At 34.2% G+C, this 25,878-nt stretch overlaps 1 long non-coding RNA gene across 3 annotated transcripts; it reads right to left on the bottom strand.

The window, feature by feature from the left end:
* Positions 1-1,612: 1,612 nt before the first annotated feature.
* On the bottom strand, positions 1,613-3,105 carry LOC140693918 (uncharacterized). 3 transcript variants are annotated; one of them, XR_012069626.1, is made up of 2 exons: positions 2,843-3,105; positions 1,613-1,889 (listed from the first exon to the last, which is right to left on the bottom strand). It is a non-coding gene; the product is annotated as an uncharacterized lncRNA (long non-coding RNA). The 3 variants fall into 3 exon arrangements; XR_012069628.1 differs by having other exon boundaries at positions 1,613-1,908; positions 2,959-3,050; XR_012069627.1 differs by having other exon boundaries at positions 1,613-1,908; positions 2,843-3,032.
* Positions 3,106-25,878: the final 22,773 nt, after the last annotated feature.

Genomic DNA, 25,878 nt, shown 5'->3' with positions numbered 1-25,878 from the left:
TTGCCTACAAATTTTCCAGCATTTCAGGGCATTTCACATTCTGAAAATGCTTCACCTTTTATTTTAAGTAAAAGGGAATTACTCATAGTCTTCCATGAATATTTTATATTTCTTAATATCTGCAGAAATTTTATATTCTTGCAGTTGGACAAATTTTAAATTCTACCACCCTCACCTCCTTCTAGTCCACACATTTTAGATTGCTATTTAGTTTCTGAATATGACCACCACTACCAAGGTTCTAGTACCTCTTAGATACTTCCTGTGTTAAGGTTAGAAGTGGCAAAATTTGTGTGGTGTCTATAAACCTGTATTAAATATATGCAATGGCACTGTCTCTTCTGGACGAATCTCTGACTCTAAGAAGTAAATTAATTAGAAGGCAGTATAGTTATTGGTATGGGGAAGAGAATCAGCTATTTTGGGGTGGGTGGGTGATGAAGAGACAGGAAAAAATCCAGCAAATGAGAATGGAATGCTTTAGGCCTCTGGAGGCATGAATTAAGAAGAAAATAATACTTTGTCTCCTGTACCTACCTCCACTACTGTCTTGAATGACTAGTCCATGGGCTATGAAAAGAGCTAGTTTGTGGTGAAGAGTAAAGAGCATAACGAAATAGTTTGAAAACCATGAGAGTTTTGTTGTTTCAGGAAAGTAGATTTTGCTTAAAGTCAACATGTATTTTTCATTCACTAAATAATAAAATGCATCTTGTGGCACGTGTTGTGCTTACAGTGCTGGTATCCAAGTTAGAGAAGGAAAGTTGGACAGAAAACATCTGGAGGAGGTGGTTTCTGTGCTGAGACTGGGAAAATCTAAGTAGGTAAATGGAGGACATCCTAAGTCCAAGGATGAGATGGAGCAACAGTTTTGAGGTTGGAGTTAATATGGTTGACAAGCATTTGCCTGGATATATCTCCAGATACAGTGAAACATAAAGATATTCCAAGGTAACCAGATGCCAGATCTATAAAGAAATGACTAAACTATGTTGAGATGTGGACTTAGATTTGGAAATGCTTTAAGTGCCCCTCTGAGGACGTAAGCATATCTTTGGCTGGAACATAAAAGCAACATTAAATTTTCACTAGAAAATATAGTGCAGACCCTTGAGGGGAGGAAAAGAAAGCACCAATTGAAATGCATTGAGAACAGCACAAAGAAGACCATAGAAAAAATTACTTCTTAAATTCTACCTCATGCTGAATGTGCCATCTGAGATTACATCACGTGACTGTTATGATTCCAGGGATGACATAATAGAGACCATGACTCCTGAGCCGGTTCCTGCATTTATCTCCTATTCCAACCTATCATAACTTAACACTTTAAATACTTTCCAGGATCAACCAGAAACCACTTAGTACTGTTCCCTCTCTCCATGTTTTTGTCTTTTTCCAAATTCTTCCATTTTCTCTTCTTCCTTACAAGAAATTGTATAAATTTACTCTCATATTGTTCCATCAAATGATCATATCAATCAAATATCTCTTTTTTTCTTTAAATGCTAACTTAGTCTCGCGTTTAAATCTTTACTCTATTTTAAAAAATATAAGGACAATACAGGTACACATTTATGTTTATTGTTCAAATAAGAATATTGCAGATATATTTCGACATTTGCCATCATAAATTTTAATCTTTGCTATCCTGCATAATCTGGTAGTCCTCTGGTAGATCAATTGTAATTAGGATGACGTTATTAAACTGAAGATAGCTGATGAGTTGGCCTTGAAAGAGAGGTAGTTGATGTATCAGCTATCACTGGCAATGGAAACCGTGGGTCGCTCCCTGGTTGAAGTTTAGAAAAACGACCTTCATTGGCAGATATGTTGTGATATCTATTTGGAAAAGTAGAAGGCTCCACCATCAGTCCAAAATAATTGCCCTGTATGGGAGACAAGATGCTGTAATGAGAATTAGAAGTTTTAGTTGTAATGAAGTTCACAGCACAGCCATTTGCTTCAGTTTAGCTGCTTTGGGAGTGCCTGTGGATAGTGGTCAACTGATTTAAAGTAGCACATTGATCCACTGTAATTTGTTCTCGTGGTCTAACTGACACTGATGATGAAGGAGAAAAATCACCTCTGATCGGGGTATTTGTATCACCAATTATATGGCTAGTAGAGAGCTTTCTGTTAAGAGGCATGTTTAAATTAGGAGAAGGTAAAAATGCACTTTCTCCACTAGTGTCAGCCACAAAATCAGAATTATGATTATCTATATTACCCCCTCCTATAAAGTGCTTCTTGTTAAAATCTTCAGCCAATGAAGATACCAGAGAGACATTTTTAATCTCAACTCTTATTTTTATTCTCACTAAAATTTGGGGACAGCCTCGTTTAAAATTTGAAATATGGTAGAATTGCAGCTACAATCAAAGTGGAAAGATTTTAGTAATATTTTAAACCAAATTAGAAGACTACAATAAGCCTAACCTATAAAACCTCAGATTTCACGTTTACAATGCAAAGATAATATCACCAAAATATGAGCAATTCTGACTATTTTTTGAAATTCCTTATTTCGAATATACACATTTAAATAATACAGTCATCAAATTTAAGAAGTTAGCATTTGCAGTAACGGTGAAAGCCACTTTTGAAAACAGCTTTAATACCTTTATTTAGATTTCTGTTAAGATTCATAGTTGCTAGCAAAGTTTATCATAATCTTGACTACTTAAGGCACTATCCTCATTTTTATAAAAAATTAAGAATTATAGCCTTAGTAGTTTTATACAATTTTCAAAAAAGCTTTCCATTTATGTTACCATAGATTGATGTACAAAATTAAATTTTATATCTAAGTTACCAAGATGTAACTAAACTTTGTGAATACCTTGTTTAAAATATAGACTTCTTTTTCTTCTGCCATAAAGACAGCTAGACAAGCAGATCTTTGAAAATTCTGCTGCAATTACCTAAACCCATAAAGCTTTAGCTGTATAACTAAACTTTTCATACTTCCAGGTTCAAATATTCTGAAAGGGGTCTTTCTTTCCAAAACTTCCTTCTTAAAGACATCTTCATCAATCACTATGGAAGATCCATTATCATCCCACCAGATGGATTTAAATTGGTCACCCCCATACATTTTCCAGAGTTTTCTTGGAAATTTCAGAGAACGAAAATCATTATCTCCAACTGGTTCAGAGTCACAATGTGTGTAACATGGTCTTTTTATCAAGGATCCTTCTGACAAAGTCAGAGAATCAATTTCTTCAATCATAGACCTCAAGTCCAAGTCCCCAGAGAATGTTTGATCACAAAATAGAGATCTACTGGAGTTTCCTGAGCCAGTTGACCCATCTTTAGGAAACTTATCTTGAATTTCTGAAGAAACAAGTGCCATCTCAAATAACTTTTTCTGCAGCTACTTTTCTATTCTGCATGGTTTTGAGCACTACAGCTTCAAATGCTGCTCTGGCAAGCCTGCACATTTAAACTGCTAGGCCATCACAATGGTTCTCAACCTGAGTAGCTGTGACATCACAAAACGTCTGGTCTCCTAGCAACCCAAGATTAACATTCAGCCAGTGTTTCCTTCTCATTCATCCAGTGAAAATGAATCATATAAGATGCTTATTTTTATAGTGTGATCTGCAAATATTATCCCCACAAAATCTTTTTAAATAATTTAATTTTGGGGTCTATGAAATAAAAAAATCTCCTTCCTTTTGTACACAAATTTATGTCAGTTTGGTGAACAGAGTATAAATAATGCTCAAAATAAATAAAATAATTTTAAAGTTTTGGAATTTAAAGTGAAATTTGTGTAAAACTTGTACAGAAAATTTATAACTATTTCATTATCTTTTGTAATTAAAGTGAAACATAAGTTGATTTGGAAATGGAAGTAATTATTTATCTGTGTACCTTAAAAAAGTAGCTCTATATTCAAAACATGAGCAGAATAAATGTCAAATTCTTTGGTATGTTTATAAATAAATGGTAAATATTTATGAATTAAAATTATAAAACTTTAATCAATCAAATTTAAGAAATCTCAAAGTGGGGAATTTTTGTTTTTAATTGTACTTCAGTGCTATATGTAAAACTAATGTAATTTAATATTCTACTTTAAAATTACACAAGAGAAAATCTTATTGTATACATACAAATGTTTAGTTTTACCATTCTTTCACTCAGAGGTTTTTCAGTCCCTAGAAGGAATAAATTTTCCTGTCATCTTTATAATCCATACTCTTTTGGATTCTGTTAAGTGCTCCAAAATGATGTTGATAAATACACTTATGCACAAGATCCTGGGTTCTATAAGCAGTGCCTCCATTAAGGGGCAAACAAACAATCAAAAAACAAAGAAATAAGTGTATATGTGGGTTGGTGTGGAAAACACCACATAATGCATTTTAGGAAGCATTATGTTTCCCAGTCCTGAATCAGTTGGCATTGTTAATATAATATGGCATTTTAAGACAAGTGATTTGTGCACTAATTGTAAATAATAGCTATGTTCTGTATCAGTAAACTGTAGTAAATTCAGTTCTACCAAGAGTTATATTCTTTATTTAGAAATAATTTCCATTAAACATAAGCCAAATTCAAAATGAGAGATAAAATATTTAAATAAATAAATGTACACTCAAGCTAAAATGTATATTTTTCCTTCTGTATGTGTATATTACATTCTAAATAAATATTAGCAACCTGATTTCATGTCATATTATAAGTATTATAAACTATAGTTAAGTTTGATTTAGTCCTGTTTCATAAGTATTATTTAACAAATGCAAATCAATATATGTGATACCATCAATTAAAAAACAGAGAATTCAAAAGTGACAATCTCAGAAAATGTAGGAATATTATTGACAGAACTGATCTTAACTTTTGTATACAAAAAAAATCTTAACAAATTTGCTTTAAATAAAATATAACTAAACATAATAAAAGCCATATATGAAAAACCCATGACAAAAATCAAGTTCAATGTTAACATACAGGAAGGTTTTCCTCAGGTCAAGTAATAAGAAAAAGTAGCTCATTTTCACAAGTCCTAAATTACACTACTCAAAGTCCTAGCCAGAAAAACTAGTCAAGAAAAATTATATAAGGCTTCCAACAAGTAAACAAGCAGTAGAATTTTTACAAATGACATAATTATACACAGATGGAAAACTCCATTTACTCCTCCAGTGAATGCTAGAAATAATGAACAAACTTAGCAAACTTGCAGAATACAAAATCAATATACAAATATATGTTGCATGTTTATACACTAACATCACATTATCAGAATAAGGAATTAGGAAAACAGTTGTGTGTACATTTATACCAAAAAGAATAAAATAGGAATAAATATGATAAGTGAAATAAAAGATCTAAACATAGTTCTATAAATTAAAGGTGTAATAAATATAAGTATACAAAAGAAATAAAAGATATTCTGTGCTCATGGATTGCATACAATGTGAGGAAATACTCTAATCTATGTTTCACATTTTCAATCTCCCCAGCACTACATATTGAGGAGAATGTGTTTTCTTCATTTTATACTCTTGCTTCATTTTTCATGGGTTAATTGATCATAGGTGTGAGGGATTATATCTGGTTGCTCAATTCTCTTCTATTGATTGGTGTCTGTTTTTGAGCCAGAATCATGTTGTTTAAATTACTAAAGCTTTGTAGGACTGTTTAACATCAGAGAATATTACACTAATTGATTTAATACTCTTTTTCAAGTTTATTTTGACAACTCATGATCTTTGTAGTTACATATATATTTTGAAGTTATTTTTTCTATTTAATGCAAAAATCTCATGGGTATTTTGACATGAATTACACTAAATGTAGATTGCTTTGGGTTGTATGGTTGTTTCAACCATATAGTTTCACATCATTAACATAAGAGATCTTTTCATTTCTTTGAATCAGTTTTAATTTCCTTCATCAATGGTTTCTATTTTTTAACGTATAGTTTTTCATCTTATTCGTTAAGTTCATTTGTATGTATTCCTTACATAAATATATAATTATATACATTATATTTGTAAACACATTTCCTGCACAAATACAACAGTCAGAAGGCAGTGACAAGACATATTCAAAGTCCTGAATGAAAGAAAGCTGTCATCTAAAATAATTTATCAAGCAAGGCTATCCTTTAGAATAGTAGGAGAGATAAATAACTTCCACAAAAGCAAATACTAAAAGAAATTAGAGACAGAAATAGAAATAATGAAAATCTACTCTAAGAAAAAAAGAAGCAGTATGCCATAGAAATGAGAAAGGCATTATTAAAAAGGTAATAGCTACAATGACTTACAATAGAATAAACATGATGTTAAAAAGAGGACATCAAAATTTTTAAGGGTTAGAGAGTGAAATAGGAAAATACAGAGTATTTTCTTCTTGTTTCTGTTCTCTTTATGATGTGTTAGAATTTGTATTCCTATCAGTTAAAATAAACAGATACAATAACTGGTCAATATACATACAAAAGAGTTTAACCATAAGTCAAAAGCTTACAATAAAGTCACAAAGACAAATAGAAACCAAGATAATAAAAGAAAACTTATCAAACCACAAAAAGAAAAAGAAGTGAACAAAAAGGAAATACAAAATCAAATGGAAAATGTTCAAAATGGAAATAAACACCAGTCTCTCAATAATTATCACAAATGTTAATGCACTTAGTGATTCAATCAAAAGATATATATTGTCAGATGGGATAATATAACAAGACCCTACATTTTGAAGCATACAAGAGACCCAATTTTGTAAGAGGAATACACATCAATTGAATGTCAGAAGATGGAAAAATATATTCCATGCTAATGGACATGACAAGAAAGCAGGACTAGCAGTACTGACTTCACACAAAAGAGACTTTACAAGAAAGGCCATAGAGAAAGATAAACAAGGACATGATATGGTGATTAAAGGAGAAATACAAAATGAGGGTTTTATACACATTAAGATACATGCACTCACAACAGGAGCACCTAAATACATAAAGCAAATACTAGTAGATGAAAAGGGAGAAACTGATGGGAATACAATCACAGTAGGAAATTATAACACCCCATTATCATCACCAGACTGGTCTTTCAGACAGAAAATTAATAAGGGAACAAAGATACTAAAAGATATGATAAAATAATTGGATTTGGTTTATATTTTCATAACAGTACTTCTCCCCAAAACAGAATATACATTCTTTTCCACTGCACATGGAATGTTTTCTAGGAAAGATTATGTACTCAGGCACAGAAGAAGCCTTAACAAATTTTAGAAGATAAAAATTATTTCAAGTATCTTTTCTGAGTATAATAACATGAAACTAGAATTCAATCACAGAAAAACAGAGAGAAAAAATGACAGCATGTAGATTCAACAACATGGTACTAAAACAAGGGGGGGAGCTGATGAAGTAAAATAAGAAATTTAAAAAAAACCTTGAGAAATATGACAAAACACTATGCAATGTTTATGGAATACAGTTAAAGCCGGCTTAAGAGGGAAGTTCATAGTGACAAGGCTCTCCTCAAAGTAGAAGAGCAATTTCAAATAAATAATCTAATGTTCTATGTAAACTAATCATGAAAAGAAGAACAAACAAAACCAAAAGTCAACAGAAAGAGGGAAATAACGATCAAGGAAGAAACAATTGAAATAGAGATTAAAAATAGAAAAAATCAAACAATTCTTTGAAATAGTAAACAAAATTGACAAAACTCTGGACAGACTCATCACAAGAATAGAGAGAGAACACAAATAACATAAGAAATGAAAATGGAGAAACTATAAATTCTGCAAATAATTTGGAAAATATAAGGGAATACCATGAGCAACTATATGGAAACAAATGGGATAACCAGGAAGAAGTGGAGAAGTTTCAGGAAATATTCAGCTCACCATTTTTGCATTAAGAAGAAATTGACCATTTGAACAGACAGATCACCAGAAATGAAATAGAATTATCAATAAAATAAAAAATCTCTGCAAACAAATATTCAGACCCAAATAGATTCACTGGGGAATTTGACCAAACATAGAGAGAAAAAATCCATAGCACTCCTCCTCAATCTCTTCCAAAAATTGATATGGAGAGAGTACACCCAAACTCAAACCATAAGGCCAACATCAACCTGATACGAAAACCAAACAAAGACACTACCCCAAAACAAACTATAGGTCAATATCATTGATAAACACAGATGTAAAAGTCTTTAAGAAATTATTAACTAACAAAATCTAACAGCATGTAAAAAAAGATTATACACCATGGTCAAGTTAGGTATTTCCCAGGAACACAAGGATGGTTGAACATATGCAAATCAATCAATCAATTTTGGTACAACATATCAACAAAAGAGAGGACAAAAAACCACAAAATCATCTCAGTAGATAAAGAAAAAGCATTTGATAAAATTTAACCACTATTTGCTATAAAAGTCCTTATCACAGTGGGCACAGAGGGACCATATCTCAGCTAATGAAAGCTATTTATGACAAACATATAGCCAGCAAAATACTAAATGGTGAAAAACCAAAACCGTTCCCAGAAAACCTGAGACAAGTCAAGTTTGCCCATTCTCACAATTTCTATTCAATAGAGTCTTGGAAATCTTAGCCACAACGATCAGGCCAGAAAATGAAATAAAAGCATTCAGACTGGAAAAGAAGAGGTAAAATTGCCATGATAAGCAGGCATGACTCTATATATAGAAAACCGAAAAAGCTTCACAAAAAAATTACTTAGGCTAAAAAAGGAACTGGGCAAGGTACCCAGTGTAATGTAGGAAAACCAATTGCATTTCTTTATGCTACTATTTAATCAACAGGAAAACAAAGTATAGAAACAACCGCTTTTTTAACTGCACCCAAAACTATAAAATGTTTAAGAATAAATCTGACCAAGTAGGTGAATGACTTATACATGGAGAACTAGAAAACATTGATTGAGGAATTCAAAAAAGATCTGAAGAAGTGGAAAGATACCCAATGAACTTGTAAAGGAAGAAACAATATTGTTATAATGCCCATACCGCCCAAGGCAATCCACAGACTTAATTTGAATTCCTATCAAATTATTCAAAACATTTTTTTGACTGAAACAAATACTCCTAAGATTTACACAGAGTCATAAAATATCCATCATTTCCAAAGCAATATTCAAGAAAAAGAAAGAGGCTGGAGGAATAAACCACCAGGTCTCCAAACAATATTGCAGAGCTACAATAAACAAAATAACATGATATTGATACAGAAAAACTCATATGGACCATTGGAACAGAATAGAGGGCCTAGGAATAAATCTTCAGGCCTATGTTCAATTAATCTTTGACAGAGTAGCCAAGAATATGACAGAGAAAAGACCATCTCTTCACCAAATGGTGTTGGGAAAACTGGATAGCAGCATGCAGAGCGATTGAGTTAGGACACTCCTTCACTCCATACACAAGAATAACCAAAAAATGGCTTGAAGTTTCAAATGAAAGGCAAGACACAGTAAATCTCCTAGAAGAGTTAATACGCAAAACACTCTGAGATAAATCTCAGCAATGACCTCCTAGAACAGCCTACCCAGGTAATGGATGTAAGAGCAAAATTAGTAAATGGGACTTAATTTAACTTATAAGCTTTTGCACAGCAAAGCAAACCAGACAAAAAGCAAAATGACAACCTACAGGATTAAAGAAAATATTAAGAAATGATGCAACTGACAAAGTCTTAATTTCCAAAATGCAAAGACTTCATACAACATAATAATAATTAAAAAAAAAGAAACCCAATCTGAGAATGGGCAGAAGCCCTAAAAAAGCAATTCTCCAATAAAGACATACAAGTGATACATAGATATATGAAAAAATAAATTGCTCAGTTTCATTATCAGAGAAGGGCAATTCAAAATTATAATGAATTATCACTTCACAATACTCACAGTGGCCATCATTCAAAAGTCCACAAACAACAGATGCTGGGGAAGCTGTGGAGAAAGGGAACCCTCCTACACTGTTGGTAGGAATGTAGTTTGGTGCAGTCATTGTGGAAACCAGGATGGGGTTTCCTCAAAAGAATAAAAACAGAATTAAGATACAATCCAGCAATCTCACTTCTGGGTATATATCAAAGGGAAGTCTAATTCAAAAAGACTTCTGCACCCCAATGTTCTTAGCAGTGCTATATACAAAAGACATGGAAGCAACCTTATCGTCCAACAACAGATGACAGTATTCAGAAGTTATGCCGTATTTACACATTGGAATAATATTCTGCAATGAAAAATGGTAAAACTATGACATTTGAAGCAAAATGGATGTCCCCAAAAGTGTCAATCTAATTGAAAAATGCCAGAAAGAGAAAGAAAAATAATACATGACATGACATATGTGGAACCTTAAAAAAAAATTTGGATAAGAACACTACAATTTTATCTACAAAACTGAAACACAGTCGCAGATCTAATAAACAATTTTATGATTACTGCCAAAAAGGGCTGCGAGAGTATATATTTGGGAGCTGTAGATTTATAAAAGCTATCCACTATATATAAAAATAGATTTTTTCAAAATTTCTTTTCTATGACACAGGGCAGTAAGTTAAATATCGTGAAGTAAACTTTAATAGGCACACAAATATATGCATGTATGGGAACACTGTGCTATACATCACAGATTGACACATTGTAAATGGCAGTATTTCAATGATAAATAAATGAATAAATATGTAAATAAATAAATAAATAAATAATAACTAAATAAAAAATATTTAATAATAAATGAAATACAAAGATTCACACTTCTTAACATTACACATCAAGAATCTAGGTGAAAACAAAGAATAAAGAAGAAAATTAAATGAATGAGAGTAAGTCAAATAACAAGAGAAACAGTTGAAAAGATAAAAAATATACTTAACTCTGTTTCTTTTTAACATAAAGTGGAGAAAAGTTTAGGTTGTCTAAGAAAATAATGACTCAGATAATATTAGAAATAAAAGAGAAGATATTACCACTGATGTTGTAGAGATGCAAATCATCATAAGAAATTACCACTAGCCAACTATTTGAATGACCTAGAACAAAAGACATATTTCCAGAAACATATGTCTTCCAATACCGAATCAAGAAGAAATAAGAAAATTAAACAGGGCAAAAGAGTGTAAGAGTACAAAAATAATGCAAACTTTCCAAACTAGTAAAAATTTACAAGACGAATTTTCTGCTGAATTCTGTCATACATTTGAAGACAATTATTCACCAATTCTTCCCCAAATCTTCCAAGAATTTGAAGGGGGTGAAAGATTCCAAACTTGTTTTATGATGCCAGATTTATTTGCATAACAATGCTAGAATGGACATTATATGCAAAATATAGAATATTATCCCTGATGAACATATGTGCCAAAATTCTCAACAAAACACAGGCCAAATGAATTCAACAACACATTTAATGTATCATACACATACATGAGTAAAGGGATTTATCCCTGGGTTTAAGGATACTTCAAAATATTCAAATCAATAAAGGTGACATGCCACACTAATAGAATGAGAAATAAAACACATAATCATCTCAATAGGTGCAGAAAGAGCATTGTATATAATGCAACATCCTTTTATGATACTCCCAACAAATTAAATTAACCCTGTCAGTGGCACGATATCATATACACACAAACACTGTGTGGAGAGAAGTGAAGCAGTTCTCTGTTTATTGATTCTTAGAAGAAGGTTTTATATCGGACATGCACAATGCCTCACATATCATCTAAGTTATAACAATGTGAATAAACATAAACTATTTATGTCCCCATGCTCCTGCAGTAAGCACAGGATGTTAAATAATCAAGGATTGTTTTAAAGTTCATCACGGAAATTCATTAAGCAGGCCATCTCTTATGCAGCCGGCTGTGCCTGTCTTAGTTTGTCCTCATCTGAGGATCTTACCCAGCATAGGCTATCCAGCCATCCATACTAGATACATTGATTAGGCCATTTTTAATCCAGCCTGGATATGTGACATTCCTCACAGCTTGTTTATCATTTCAGCCCATGGGCTTATTCTCTAGAGCCTTCAGACAGGGGCCTACACCCAACATCCCTTGATAGAAAACTGGATGAAAAAAATTTGATGTATATATGCATTGGAATCAATACTTTGCATTTCTATCAAGAGTGTCCACAGTGTTCCTTGTTCTCCACAATCTCACCATCATTTAGTTCCTTTCTTTTTGATGAGAGCCTTCTGACAATTGTCAGTTCTTGTCTCATTTATGGTTTATGACTTTCCTAATAATTTATAACTCTGAATATAATTTCATGTGTCATTTAGCCAACCATATGTTTTCTACAAAAAATTGATTCAGATCTATCTGTTCATTGCTATGGACTTTTTTTAATTGGATTGTTTGGTATTTTTTGTTGTTGTTGTGGGGTAAGAGTTTGCCATATATTTTGGATATTAACACTAGTTTGGAAAATATCACTTGAAAATATATTCTCCCATTGTGTTGGTTGACTTTTCATTTTATTGATCATTTCTTCAGCAGTGTAAATCTGTTTACAGTGATACAATCATATTTTGTTAGTTTTGCTTCTGCTTCCCTTGCAAGAGGAAACATATGTAAAATCAAATTAAGTCCAATGTCAGAGTGAACTTCTTATGTTTTACCCTAGGATTCTTTGTTTTCAGGTTTCATCTTTTATATGCCCAGGATTGGGATTGCTGCGTCATATGATAGGTCTATGTTTATTTTTTAAAGAACTTCCATACAGTTTCCAATGTTGTTGCACCAATATTCATTCCCACCAACAGCGTTGGAGAGTCCCTTTTTCTCCACAGCCACCTTAGTCTTTATTATTTGTAGACATTTGCATGACAGCCCTTCTCACTAGTGTGAGGTAAAACATTATTTTATTTTTGTCTTCCCTTTGTATAATGATTAGCAATGTGAGCATATCTTTATGTTCCTGTTTGTCATTTGTGTGTCTTCTTTGGAGAATTGTCTTCTGCTCATTTTCTGGCTGAGTTGTTTGTAGATTTTTGAAATGGAGTTCTATGAGCGATGTCTGTATTTTTGAAATTAGCCTCTTGTTAATTGAATTGTTTCCTAATGTTTTCTCCCATTTGGAAATTCACGTTTTCATTTTGCTTACTTTGCTGCGTAAAAGCTTTTAAGTTTAATTAGGACCTTTTTGTTTATTTTGCTTTTATTGTTTTCAGCTTGGAAGAGGGACATAAGAAAATTTTGCTACAATTTATGTCTTGTTTTGCCTATGTTAGTTTCCTGGAGTTATATTTTGTCATATATTAGATTCAGATATTTAAATCATTTTGTGTTTATATTTGTACAGTGTGTGGGAGTGTTCTTTTTTGTTTTTTTTAACATTTTGTATTGATTTATAATCATTTTACAATTTTGGGTCAAATTCCAATGTTCAGCACAAATTTTAAGTCATTTATGGACATATACACACTCATTGTCACATTTGTTTCTCTGTGATTTAGCATAACATTTTGTGTATATTTTCCTGTGCTATACAGTGTAATCTTGTTTATCTACTCTACAATTTTGAAATCCCCATCTATCCCTTCCCACCCTCTACCGCCCTCCTCACCACAATTCTGTATTCTCTGTCCATGAGTCTATTTCTGAACTGTATTTTTGCTTTGTTTTTGTTTGTTTGTTTGTTTTTGTTTTTGTTTTTTAGATTCCACATATGAGCGATCTCATATTGTATTTTTCTTTCTCTTTCTGGCTTGCTTCTCTTAGAATGACATTCTCTAGGAGCAACCATGTTGCTGCAAATGGCATTATGTTGTTGGATTTTATGGCTGAGTAGTATTCCATTGTATAAATATATCACATCTTCTTTATCCAGTCACCTGTTGATGGACATTTAAGCTGTTTCCATGTTTTGGTTATTGTAAATAGTGCTGCTATGAACATTGGGGTGCAGGTGTCATCCTGAATTTGATTTCCTTGTTGATACAAGCCCAGGAGTGGGATTCCTGGCTCATATGTTAAATCTAATCCTAGTCTTTTGAGGAATCTCCACAATGTTTTCCACAGTGGCTGCACCAACCTGCATTCCCACCAGCAGTTTAGGAGGGTTCCTCTTTCTCAACAGCTTCTCCAGCATTTGTCATTTTTGGATTCTTGAATGACTGCCATTCTGACTGGTGTGAGGTGATACCTCATTGTAGTTTTGATTTGCATTTCTCTGATAATTAGTGATATAGAGCATTTTTTCATGTGCCTTTTGATCATTTGTATGTCTTCCTTGGAGAATTGCTTGTTTAAGTCTTTTGCCCCCTTTTGGATTGGGTTGTTTATTATTTTCTTTTTGAGTCGTACGAGCTGCTTATATATTCTGGAGATCAAGCCTTTGTCAGTTTCACTTGCAAAAATTTTCTCCCACTCTATAGGTTTTCTTCTTGTTTTACTTCTGGTTTACTTTGCTGTGCAGAAGCTTGTAAGTTTCATTAAGTCCCATTTCTTTATTCTTGCTTTTATTTCTTCTAGGAGAAAATTTTTGAAATATATGTCAGATAATGTTTTGCCTATATTTTCCTCTAGGAGGTTTAATTTATCTTGTCTTATGTTTAAGTCTTTAATCCGTTTTGAGTTGATTTTTGTATGTGGTTTAAGGGAGTGTTTTAGCTTCATTGTTTTACATGCTGCTGTCCAGTTTTCCCATTTGCTGAAGAGACTGTCTTTTTTCCATTGTATATTCTTGCCTCCTTTGTCGAATATGAGTTGACCAAATGTTTGTGAGTTCATTTCTGGATTCTCTATTCTGTTCCATTGGTCTATATGTCTGTTTTGTTACCAATACCATGCTGTCTTGATGACTGTAGCTCTATCGTATTGTCTGAAGTCTCGGAGAGTTATTCCTCCAGGCTCTTTCTTTCTCTTCAGCAATGCTTTGGCAATTCTAGGTCTTTGATGGTTCCATATAAATTTTATTATGATTTGTTCTACTTCTATGAAATATATCCTGGGTAATTGGATAGGAATTTCATTAAATCTGTAGATTGCCTTGGGCAGTGTGACCAGTTTAACAATATTGATTCTTCCAATCCAGGAGCATGGAATATCTTTCCATTTTTTAAAGTCTTCTTTTATTTCCTTCATCAACGGTTTATAGTTTTCTGTGTATAATTCTTTCATCTACTTGGTTTGATTTATTCCCAGATATTTTATTATTTTGGGTGCTATTTTAAAGGGGATTGTTTCTTTACTTTCTTTTTCTGTTGATTTATCGTTAGTATAAAGAAATGCAACTGATTTTTGAAAGTTAATTTTGTAACCAGCTGCCTTCCTGAATTCTTCAATCAAATCTAGTAGCTTTTGTGTGGACCTTTTAGGGTTTTCTATATATAGAAACATGTCATTAGCATATAATGACTCTTTTATCACTTCATTTCCAATCTGGATCCATTTATTTCTTTCTCTTGCCTCACTGCTGTGGGTAGGACTTCCAGGGCTATATTGAATAGGAGGGGTGATAGTGGGCATCCTTGTCTTGTCCCAGATTTTAGTGGGAAGCTTTTGAGTTTTTCAACATTGAGTACTATGCTGGCTGTAGGTTTGTCATATATAGCTTTTATTATGTTGAGATATGTTCCCTCTATACCCACTTTGGCGAGAGTTTTATCATAAATGAGTGTTGAATTTTATCAAATGCTTTTTCTGCATCGATTGAGATGATCATGTGGTTTTTGTCCTTTCTCTTGTTGATGTGATGTATTACATTGATTGATTTGCGTATGTTGAACCAGCCTTGTGTCCCTGGGATGAACCCCACTTGGTCATGATGTATAATCTTTTTTATGTGTTGTTGGATTCAATTTGCTAAAATTTTGGTGAGGATTTTGGCGTCTATGTTCATCAGTGATATTGGCCAATAATTCTCTTTTTTTGTAGTGTCTTTGCCTGGTTTTGGTATCAGGGTGATTGTGGCTTCATAGAATGTATTTGGGGGTATTCCCTCCTTTTCAATCATCTGGAAGAATTTGAGAAGGACTGGTATGCGTTCTTCTTTGTATGTTTGGTAGATTTCCCCGTTGAAGCCATCTGGTCCTGGACTTTTATTTGTAGGGAGGTTTTTAATTGCTATTTCTATATCCTTTCTAGTGATCGGATTGTTCAAGTGTTCAGTTTCTTCTTGATTCAGTCTTGGTGGACAGTATGTTTCCAGAAACTTGTCCATCTCCTCTAGGTTATCCAGTTTGTTTCCATATAGTTTTTCATAATATTCTCGTATGATATTCTTTATTTCTATTTTGTTTGTTGTAATTTCTCAGTTTTCCTTTCTTATTTTGTAATTTGTGCTCTCTCTTTTTTCTTCTATGTGAGTTTGGCCAGATGTTTGTCGATTTTATTTACTTTTTCAAAAAACCAGCTTTTGGTTTGGTTGATTTTTCTATGGTCTTGTTAATCTCTATTGTATTTAATTCCTCTCTGATCTTTATTATTTCCTTCCTTCTGCTGCTTTTTGGGGCTTTTTGTTCTTTGGTAGGTTAACTTGTTTATTTGAGATTGTTCTTCTTTTTTGAGGAAAGCCTGTATCGCAATAAACTTCCCTCTTAGCACTGCCTTTGCTGTGTCCCATAGGTTTTGAGTGGTTGTGCTTACATTATCATTTGTCTCAAGGTATTTTTTAATTTCAGCTTTAATTTCCTCATTGATCCATTGGTTTTTCAATAACATATTGTTTAATCTCCATGCTTTCCTTTTTTTCTCCTTTGTTTCTCTGTTGTTGATTTCCAGTTTCATGGCATTGTGGTCAGTAAAGATGCTTGAGATAATTTCTATCTTCTTAAAATTGTTGAGGTTTCTTTTGTGCCCAAGCACATGATCGATCCTGGAAAATGTTCCATGTTCCCTTGGAAAGAATGTATATCCTATTCTTTTGGTGTGTAATGCTCTGAAAATATCCACCAAATCTAGTTTTTCTATTGTAGTATTTAATTTCTCTGTTGCCTTGTTTATTTTCTGTCTGGAAGATTTGTCTAGTGATGTTAATGCAGTGTTAAAATCTCCAACTATGATTGTATTCCCATCAATATCCCCCTTTATCTCTGTTAGTAATTCTTGTATGAACTTAGGTGCTCCTATATTGGGTGTATATATATTGATGAGTGTAATATCTTCATCTTGTATCACTCCTTTAATCAGTATTAAATGTCCTTCTTTATCTTTCTTTATGGCCTTTGATTTAAAGTTTATTTTGTCTGAAATTAGTACTGCAACACCTGCTTTTTTGGCTTTTCCATTTGCATGGAATATTCTTTACCATCCTTTCACTCTCAATCTATATGTGTCCTTCTCCCTAAATTGGGTTTCTTGTAGGCAGAATTTTGAAGGTTCTTGCTTTATTGTCCAGTCTGCCACTCTATATCTTTTGACTGGAGCATTTAGTCCATTAACATTTGCAGTTATTAATGATAGATGTGTGTTTATTGCCATTTTGAACTTATCTTTGCAGTTGAATTGGTATATCCTCTTTGTTCCTTTCTTCTTCCTTTTATGGTTTGGTAATTTTCCTTTGTATTATCATGGATTTTATTTAATTTTTGTGACTCCCTTGTAAATTTTTGACATGTGGTTACCCTTTTTTATAAATCTATTAAACTATTATTATAACTGTTTTTATTAAACTGATAGTAACATGATCTCAATCCCATCTTACGCTTTAGAAAATTTAAATAAGAAAGAAAAAATATTCTATATTTCCCTGCCTCTCTCTTCCACTCTCAGTGATTTGTATGTTTTCTTTATTTGTAATTCATGAATTATTACCTTTCCAGTGGTGAGTTTCTCATTTCTGTAGCATCCTGCTGCTTTTCTATTTAGAATAGCCCTTTCAATATTTCTTTTAGCATGGGTTTAGTGTTGCTAAACTCCTGCAGCTTTTTTTTTTTTTTGTCTGTGAAACTCTTTATTTCTCCTTCTATCCTAAAGGATACTCTTGCTGGATAAAGTATCCTAGACTGCATCATTTTTTCATTCAGGACTTTGAATATATCTTCCACTCCTTTCTGGCCTGTAGTGTTTTTGTAGAGAAATTAGCTGAGAGCCTTTTGGGGGTTCCCTTGTAATTCACTCTTTGCTTTTCTCTTCCTGCCTTAAGAATCATTTCTTTAACCTTGACTCTGGCCATCTTGATTATGAAATGTCTTGGTGTGGGTCTATTTGGATTCTTCCTGTTTGGGACCCTCTGTGCTTCCTGTACTTGGATATCTGATTCCTTCTTTAAGTTTGGGAAGTTTTCAGTCATGATTTCTTCAAAAACCTTTTCAATCCCCTTTGATTCTTCTTCCCCTTCTGGGAACCCTCTTATGTGAAGATTGGGATTGTTTATATTATCCCATAGGTCCCTTATGCTATTATCATTATTTTTTTTTTGCTTATCTAGTAGTTCTTCTGAATGGGTGCTTTCTATTGCTCTGTCTTCTAGATCACTAATTCGTCCCTCTGCATTAACTACTCAGCATTGCACAGCTATTAGGTCATTCTTTGTCTCTGTCAATGAGTTTACCCATTCTTCTTGGCTCTTCTTTATAGCTTCAATTTCATTTTTGACATATTTTATATCTCTAAACACTATCTCTTTTTATTCCTTCAGCAATTTGGTCAATCCTTTTTTGAAATCTTGATCTAGTTGGCTATCAATGTCTAGTTCATTGATCTTTCTTTCAGGGGATTCCTCTTGTTCTTTTAATTGGGAAAAGTTTCTCTGCTTTTTAATCTTGTTCATACCTCTCTGGTATTGTGCTTTATGGAGTATCAGTTGTCTATTTTGGATCTTAAGGATTTTATCTGTCTAGTGCCTATTTAGGAATAGAACTTAGAAAAAAAGAAAAAAAATAAGAGAGAGAGAGAAAGATTTTTAAAAGAAGGGAGAGAGAGGGTTTGAAAACAGTGTATAATGAATAATAGAAGAGCAAGGTGAAGAAGAGTATTAATCGGGTTGAGACGTCCTTTTAAACCTAAAAAAAAAAAAAGAAGCGGTGGGGAAATGAATAGATGTATTTGAAACCTGTGTCTAATCAATAACAGGACATCAAAACCCAAGAGAAATAGAAATGAATTAAGAAGTAAAAATTAAGAGTGTAATTGAAAATAGAACAGGTAAAAACAGATTTTAAAAAAAGGGGGTTGTCGGTGTTCTCCTGGAGTCTGTGTGCTTTTAATGTGAAGTCTTTCTGTCTTCGTCCTGTTTTGGTAGCTCAGCTTGTTTTCATAAACCCTCTGTTGGCGACCTCTTCTGTGCTGCTCCCAGCACCTGTCAGCAAGCAGATCGCTCCTCCTCCTAACACAGGGTCAGGTGCAGCTTTCCTCTGCTGTGGGCGGGCGGGTCACTGCCCCTCCGGATGCCATAGTCAGATGTTGTAGACTGGACAGGTAGGAGGGCGGGTCGTGACCCCTCCCAGCACTTCAGTCAGGGGCTGTGTTCTTGCTGGACAGGCGGGGGCTGCTCTCCCTCTACCTGCGCCGCTGGTAGCTCCGCTGCTCTGTCCGGCTGCGCGCTCTGCCCTGGTCGGCGCTCCGTGGATGGCTCAGGGAAGACTGAGGGACAGCCTCATCCCTGCTCCGAGCCAAGACCCAGCTCCTTGTTTGTCTTTGTGGAGCAAGTTCTCTGAGGGTCCAGGATGGAAGGATCCTATCTGCCCCGGGCTGTAGGCGAGTCTCAGTCTGGCCTTTGAGGCTGCTAAACCCTTCAATGCGGATGAAGGTTTCGCCCCCGCCCCCGCCTGAGGGTTCAGCACCGGAGAATATGGCGGCTGTGCCTGAGCCCCACCTCTCTTCCCCTGAAAAGTTTCTGCGGGTTTTCAGAGATGGGGGTAGGCACCCTTCCCCCGAGAGCACATCAATCTTGCCGTTTTAGAGGGCCCAGGTTGTTCTGTCCTGTACACCCACAACCACGGCGCCCAGCCCCTTGCAGTTCCCAGGTGCTGCCTCCGTGCAGCCGCCCCCGTCCTCCGCCCGGCTTGTGCAGCCTGGCCCTGCCCACCGCTGCCTGCCCGCGTCTCAGGCTGGGTGTCGGGAGAACACTTTGTGCCCGTTTAACTTAGTTCTGTCAGACAAGGTCTACTCTGTACAGGTCCGAGCCTCAGAGGCTCCCCCACCGTCCTGCTGGCCTCTCAGTTGGAGAGGGGAGACCCAGTGAGCGAGCTCCTGCCCTCCTTTGCCTCTCCCTCCCCGCGGGACCCGTCCCGTGCTGCTTTGCCTTTTGTTCTTTCTTTTTTCCTTTTCCCCTACCAGATTTTTGGTGTCTATATCTTTTGAAGAGGGCGATGTTCTGTCGGATTTCCGCAGGCACTCTGGTTGGCTGAGTGGGTCTCTAGATGTGGGTATTGCTGTATTTGTGGGAGATGGTGACTTACGAGCGTCCTTCTACTCCGCCATCTTGCCTCTTCTGGGAGTGTTCTAATTTCATTGATTTATATGTAGCTGTCTAGCTTTCTTAACATCACTTGATGATGACTGTCTTTTAGGCATTGTATAATTTTGTTTCCTTTGTCATAGTTTAGTTGACCATAGGTGTGATTTTTATTTCTGTCTCTGTGTTCCGTTCCAGTGATATAGATATTTCTTTGTTTTCCAGCATTGTGCTCTTTTGATTACTGTATTTTTGTAATATAGTCTGAGATCTGGGAGGGTTATGGGCTATGCCTCCAACTTTGTTCTTTTCCCTCATTGTTACTTTTGCAGTTCTGGTTCTTTTGCAGTTCCATACAAATCATAGGACTGTTTTTAGTTCTGTGGAAAATATCATGTAGTTCAATCTGAATCTCTATATCTGTAGACATCTTTTGTAGTATGAATATTTTAACAATATAAATTCCTTTAAACTAAGACCATGAGATTTTTTTCCATTTCTTTGCATCATCTTCAAATTTCTTTATCAGTGTCCTATTGATTTTATTATCTTGGTTTTTTCATAGGTTTATCATTTTTTGATCTGATTTCATATGGATTTTTTAAAATTATGGAATATTTCATTCTTAGTGTAAAGAAATGTGACAGTTATTGTATATTAATCATGAATCATGCTACTTTGCTAAATGTCTTTATTAGTTTTAGTTGTTTTGGTGTGGAGAATCTTTAGGGTTCTCTATATAGATTATCATGTCATCTAAAATAATAACAGACTTACGACATTGAATCCAACATGAATAACTTTTTTTCTTGTCCGAATTCTGTTGCTAGGTCTTCACGTACTGTGTTTAATACAAATGGTGAGAGTGGGCATCCTTATCTTATTCCTTAATTTGGCTTCCAGTATTTCACTTTTGCATATTATGTTGTCTGTGGGTCTGTAATTAATGACTTTAGTTATGTTGACATATATTTCCTGAATCCTAATTTGCTAAGAGGATTCTGTCGTTTTTAATGTTGTTCTTGTCGTTGTTGGTGTGAGGTGATACCTCACTGTAGTTTTGATTTTCATTTCTCTGATAATCAGTGATATTGAGCATTTTTTGATGTGCCTTTTGATTATTTGTATGTCTTCCTTGGAGAATTCCTTGTTTAGGTTTTCTGCCCATTTTGATTGTTTTTTTATTTTTTCTTATTCAGTTGGATGAGCTGCATATATACTCTAAAGATCAAGCCTTTGTTGGTTTCATATGCAAATTTTATTTCCCATTCCGTAGGTTGTGTTTTTGTTTTACTTCTGGTTTCATTACTGTGCAGAAGCTTGTAAGTTTCATTAGGTCTCATTTGATTATTCTTGCTTTTATTTTTTCTATAAGAAAATTTTCCAGACTTATATCAGATAGTGTTTTGCCTACATTTCCCTCTAGTAAGTTTATTGTATTTAGTCTTATGTTTAAGTCTTTGATCCATTCTGAGATTTTTGTGTATGGTGTTCTAGCTTCATTGAGAGTGTTCTAGCTTCATTGATTTACATACTGCTGTCCAGTTTTCCCAACATCATTTGCTGAAGAGTCTGTCTCCTTTCCATTGTATTTTCTTGCCTCCTTTGTCAAAGATTAATTGACCAAAATTTTGTGGGTTTATTTCTGGACTCTCTGTTCTATTCCATTAACCTATATGTCTGTTTTCCTACCAATACAGTGCTGTCATGTTGACTGTAGCTCTATAGTATTATCTGAATCATTAGCATAAAGAAATATCACTGATTTTTGAACCTTAATCTTGTAACCTGCTACCTTGCTGAATTATTCCATCAGTTGTAGTAATTTTTGTCTGGATCTTGCAGGGTTTTCGATATATAATAACATATTATCTGCATATAGTTATAATTTTACCACTTCCTTTCCAATTTGCATCCCTTTTACTTCTCTCTCTAGTTTGATTGCTGTGGCTAGGTCTTCCAAGTTTATATTGAGTTGGAGTGGTGTTACTGTGCATCCTTGTCCCAGATTTTAGTGGGAAGGATTTAACTTTCTCATCATTGAGTACTATACTAACTGTAGGTTTGTTATCTATAGCTTTCATGATGCTGAGTAATGTTGCCTCTATGCCCACTTTGGTGAGAGTTTTTATCATAAGTGTGTGTTGAATCCTATCAAATGATTTTCCTGCATCTATTGAGATGATCATGTGGATTTGCTACTTTCTTTTGTTGATGTGCTGTGTTCATTGATTAATTTGCATATGTTGAACCACCCCTGTGTCCCTGGCATGATCCCAACTTGGTCATGATGTATAATCTTTTTTCTGTGTTGTTGGATTCTGCTTGCTACTATTTTGGTGAGGATTTTGGTGTCTGTGTTCATCAGTGATATTGACCTATAATTATCTTGTTTGGTAGTGTCTTTGCCTTGTTGTGGTATCAGGGTGATTGTGGCTTCATAGAATGACTTTGGGTGTACTCCTTCTTTTTCATTATTCTGGAAGAGTTTGGGAAAAACTGGTATGAGTTTTTCTTTCTATATTTGGTAGAATTCCTCGGTGAAGCCATCCGGTCCTGGACTGTTATTTTTAGGGAGGCTTTATATTGCTATTTTGATTTAATTTCTAGTTCTCTGCATTTTCAAGGGATCAGTTATGTCTTGAATCAGTCTTGGTGGACAGTATGTTTCCAGAAAACTTTCCATCTCCTCTAGGTTATCCAGTTTGTTTCCATAAACTTTTCATAATATTCTCGTATGACATACTGTATTTGTATTTTATTTGTTGTAATTTCTCCATTCTATCTTATTTTGATAATTTGTGCTCCCTCTCTTTTCTTCTATTTGAGTTTGGACAGAGGATTGTTGCTTTTACTTACTTTTTCAAAAAACCAGCTTTTGGAATGGTTGATTTTTTTCCAATTATTTTTCGAATCTCTATTTTGTTTATTTCCTCCCTAATATTTATGATTTCCTTCCTTCTGCTGCCCTTTGGGGTTTCTTGTTCTTCTTTTTCTAGTTCATTCTGCTGGTGGGTTAAATTGTTAATTTGTGATTGTTCTTCTTTTTTGAGGACGGCCTGTATGGCTATAAACTCCCCTCTCAGCACTGCTTCTGCTGTGTCTCATAAATTTTGTGTGGTATTGCTTTCCTTTTCTTTTGTCTCAAGGTTCTTTTTCATTTCAGCTTTGATTTCTTCTTTGACTCATTCGTTTTTTAGTAACATATAGTTAACTCCCCATGTTTTCCGTTTGTTCTCATTTGTTTCTCTGTTGTTGATTTCTAGCTTCATGGCATTGTGTTCAGAAAAGATGCTTGAGGTAATTTCTATCTTCTTAAAATTGCTGAGGATTCTTTTGTGCCCAAGTACATCATGAATCCTGGAATATGTCCCATGTGTACTTGAAAAGAATGTATATACTAATTTGTGGGGGGGCAATGCTCTGAAAATATCCACAAAGTGTAATATTTCTATTGTATTTTTTAACTTCTCTGTTGCCTTATTCATTTTCTGTCTCAGTGATAGGTCCAGTGATGTTAATTCAGTGTTGTAAATTCCAACTATGATTAGATTCCCAACACAATCCCCCTTTACATCTGTTAGTAATTATTTTATGTACTTAGGTGCTCTTCTATTTGGTGCATATGTATTAACGGGTGTGCTATCCTCATCTTGTATCACTCCTTCAATCATTATAAAATGTCCTTCTTTATCTTTCTTTATGGCCTATGTTTTAAAGACTCTTTTGTCAGAAATCAGTACTGCAACACCTGCTTTTTTGGCTTTTCCATTTGTATGGAATACCCTTTTCCATCCTTTCACTCTCAATCTATATATATACTTCTCCCTGAAGTGGGTCTCTTGTATGCAGCATATTGAAGGTTCTTGCTTTATTATGCAGCCTGCCACTCAATGACATTTGACTGGAGCATTTAGTCCATTAAATTTACAATAATCGATGATATGTTTTTATTTATTGCCATTTTGACCTTATCTTTGCAGTTGATTTGATATTTCCTCTTTGTTCGTTTCATCTTCCTTTTATGGTTTGGTCATTTTCCTTTGAATTATCATGAATTTTATTTAGTTTCACTGACTCCCTGATATGTTTTTGTCTTTTTGTTACCCTTTTATAGAAGTCTTTTATACCATTATTATAACTGCTTTTATTAAACTGATAGTAACAAGATCTCAAACCCATTCTACTGAGAAAGAAAAATTTTAAAAGAAAGACAAAAAAATTCTCTATTTTCCTGCCTCTCTCTCCCACTCTCAATTATTTATATGTCTTTTTTTAAAATTTTATGTTTAATTTAGTTATGATTAATGAGTTATCACCTTTCCAGCTGTGTGTTTAACATTCCTGCAGTATCCTACTTCTTTTGATTTTAGAGTATACCTTTCAATATTTCTTTTAGCATGGGTCTAGTATTGCTAAAATCTTGTAGCTTTTTCTTGTCTGTGAAATCTTTATATCTCCTTCTACCAGAAAGGATACCATTGCTGGTTAAAGTATCCTACTATATATTATTTTTTTCATTCAGGACTATGAATATATCTTGCCAGTACCTTCTGGCCTGTAGTATTTCTGTAGTGAAATCAGCTGGGAGCCTTATGGGGATTCCCTTGTAACTCACTCTTTGCTATTCTCTTACTGCCTTTAGGATCATTCCTTTATCCTTTTCTATGGCCAACTTAATTATATGTCTTGGTGTGGGTGTATTTGGGTTCTTCCTTTTTGGGACACTCTGAGCTTCCTATACTTGGATATCTGATTCCTTATTTAAATTTGGGAAGTTCTCGGTCATTATTTCTATGAACACCTTAGCAATCCCCTTTAATCTTTCCCCCATTCTGGAACTTGTATCATGCCAAGATTGGCATGCTTTCTATTATCCCATATATTCCTTATGCTTTTTTCATTTTTTTCTCATTGTTTCTCTTGTAGCTCTTCTAATTGGGTGCTGTCAATTGTCCTGTCCTCTAAGTCACTAATTCTTTCCTCTGCGTTATCTAGTCAATATTGCAACACCTTTAGATCAATCCTCATCTCAGTCAACGAGTTTACATATTCTACTCATTTCTTCTTTATAGCTTCCATTTCATTTTTGACATATATTGTATCTCTAAATACTTTATTTCCTTCAGTCATTTGATCACTCCTCTTCTGAACTCCTGATCTAGTAGGATATCGATGTCTATTTCACTGATCATTCTTTCAGGGAATTTCTTTTGTTCTTTTAATTGGGAATGGTTTCTCTGCTTGTTCATCTTGCTCCTACCTCTCTGGCACTGTGGTGTATGGAGTATCAGTTATCTAATGAGGTCTTAAAGGAGTTTGTCTACCTAATGTCTATGTGGTAATACAACTTAGAAAAAAAAAGAGAAAGAGAGACAGAGAATTTTAAAGAAGGGATAAACAAAAGTTTGAAAACATTGTATAATTCATAATAGAAGATCAAGTTGAAGCAGAGTTTTGAAAAACAATAATAATAAAATTATTTTTTAAAAATTTCAAAGGGATTAAAATGGGTG

This window comes from Vicugna pacos, unplaced genomic scaffold (genome assembly GCF_048564905.1).
Source record: "Vicugna pacos unplaced genomic scaffold, VicPac4 scaffold_20, whole genome shotgun sequence".
Taxonomy (NCBI): domain Eukaryota; kingdom Metazoa; phylum Chordata; class Mammalia; order Artiodactyla; family Camelidae; genus Vicugna; species Vicugna pacos.
The sequence above is the reverse complement of the archived record's forward strand: the minus strand, read 5'-3'. Positions and strand labels throughout refer to the sequence as shown.